A 2,706-nucleotide genomic window follows, 5' to 3' on the forward strand; every position below is an offset into this window, starting at 1 on the left:
TCAGTGCCAATGTGACGGCACCCCACGGCAACCACAATAGTCCCTTTGGAAGTCACTTGCTATTAGACCTTCATTGAAAGCATCCTTTTGAGACGAAGACAACTTGTCTGCAGCCATCCACGGCTCATATAAACACGTTTAAACATGTTCTGTTTGTAATGAGCCTACATATCTATGAAATACGCCTCAGTAGCAACACCTTTGCACATACTCTGGCCTGTGTACACACACACATACACACACACTAATTCCTGAGTAATATGAGCCTTCACAGCAATAATAGAACTACTGGACTATACATGTGTATTATTTTGCTCCTTAAAAGCATTTAGCCGTTTAGGGAATTACCTGAACTATACTGTATTACAAAAGCATATTTCATGATGGGTTATAAACGTCAAGGACAGATACGTGAACTAAGAATACAACCAACATATAACTTTAACTTAAAGTTATCATTTTATAAGATTTACACTTTTAGAATTGTTACTTGGAGATAAACTAATATTAGATGCTTTCAGTGCTTCTCCACACTAGACTTTCTTGATGTTCCTAAAAAGTACCTAACCTAAATTGAAACTGGTATCAAGGGACCAAGTAGAAAGAAAATGTTTGAAAATGATGATGGCAACGTATGTACAAATGTACTTAACACAATGGATGGATGGATGGATTGTGTTAAGAGCTGTAAGAGCCCCCAATAAAATGACTTTAAAAAAGAAGAAGAAAGAAAGAAAACACACAGCAAACCTGAGTCATTCTTCTTTCCCTCGGTACAACTGAGAAAACACCGCAGCTTGAGAGCCTTACAGCGAGCAGCAGAATGGTTGAGTGATTGGAAGGCCTTTGAAATGAGTGGAGGAGTGTCGACCAGGAGCTTTTGAGATATTTAGGCCAAAACAAAGAGGCTCCCAGACAAAAGTTTCGCATAGGGCATCAAAGTCAGTTAGAACGATTTTTTACTGATCACAGAGCATCAACAGCACAAAAGCATCCAAGACTTCTGAAGAAATCTCTCACTCTAGCCAAGTGCTCACTGGTGCCATGCCTGAGGTGGATCACATATTCATGCAATTTCTATTTACTTTTTGTAAATAGAATACTGCAAAATATTTGATATTATAAAACCATCTTTGACAATTTTGGAAACAAGTGAAAAGATCTGGGATAATAATAACTCTAACTACTAATGGGTATTATTATTTATAAAGGTCACTTTCAATATGTGACCCCCTTTTCTTTTCATGTGTATCTTTAAGTAGCATGACACATTATTCTGATCTTGAAAATCAGAGCAGATTTCCACCAATTCCACAAGATGTTCCACACAGAAATATCTGTTGGGAATATATTTACTGAGTGGAAAAAGCATTATTTGGAGACAGGTTGATATGCCCCCAAAGAATCTGATAAAGGAAGAATGTATGACAATTACTAAGATGGCTTTCGTAGTTGAATACAAACATCAGGGAATATGAAAAAGCATCTAGATTTTCAGAATACTGTAGTTCACTAAAAGAAATATAACGTCACTCTTCAATAAATAATCCTGCTCCCTGTTAATACTTATAGAATTTTAAACTGTAAGCATGTATCTTTTGTACAACAAATTTAGGAAAACCATACTGTGGAATCATCCCTACCTCCTCAATTTGTGAATGTGTGTATATCCACAGCTAAAATTGTTCTCTGGGTGATATGATGCTGCATATGAAGACTTGAACAGCTAAAATTAGCACTCCTAAAGGAAAAAAGTATAGTGAATTTGCATTTCTATTATAATTTATGAGATTAAAAATAAGACAAGTTTTCTGGGATGACTGGTGTAGGTGTTGGGAAAGAGAACAAGTGATGGATAGGTTAATTAAAGTCAGTTGTTAATTAAATTTGGACAATTAACAGACAGTAGCACAGACCTGACATCAAAAATCAAAAAGAGATTAGGAATGGATGCAAGGGCTAGTACTAAAGTCAGGAGGACAGATTTCACTGCCGCCCACACAGTCAGGTCAGGCATGAAAGCGTCAGAGGACACTTTAGAACGTTTGTGTGTTCTCTGAGAAGCTCCAAGAGTTGTTCTGAAATGACGAGGATCATTTAGGGGCCTAGGCCGAATTTGTTGGGTCCAATCCTTCTCTGGAGAACTCCTGTAGGATGTGAGAGTGATCCCCAATCCCTTAAAGGAGTTTAGAAGCACGAGATCTTGTTTACACTCATTCAGAATGTATCTTATTCCTTATTGTACGCCCAGTTGCCCAAACTGTCACTCGCACATATGAGACGCTTAAGAAACATTTGTAATTGGGTCAAGCAGAACTCAAAGAGGTAGCTATATCTTCAATGGTTCACAGTTTCTAAGGGCCATGTTTCATGTGTATGTAACATTAATATTTTATGAAGCACTTCCACAATTGCTATCACATTCCAGCTTTATAGGCATATAAATTAAACATCAATTATAATCCTTATTTTCCACATTGGTATGAAAAAACAGGCTCAAAGAGTATGCCTTTACCAAAGTGTCATGGTTACAATCTTACAGTATGGAGCTTTATCAGACTGGCTTCTTTCCCTGAGTTATATCCATTTCATTTCCCCTATTATCATTCCATAGCCTGATAGTTCAATAATTGCTGAGTATTTAAAATATGCTCCATTTTATAGATAGACTGCAGGTTGTTTATTCATTCAGCCACTAAAGGGACA

This window comes from Echinops telfairi, unplaced genomic scaffold, assembly GCF_000313985.2.
Source record: "Echinops telfairi isolate 266 unplaced genomic scaffold, ASM31398v2 ScPeMD7_1;HRSCAF=3_0, whole genome shotgun sequence".
Classification (NCBI taxonomy): Eukaryota; Metazoa; Chordata; class Mammalia; order Afrosoricida; family Tenrecidae; genus Echinops; species Echinops telfairi.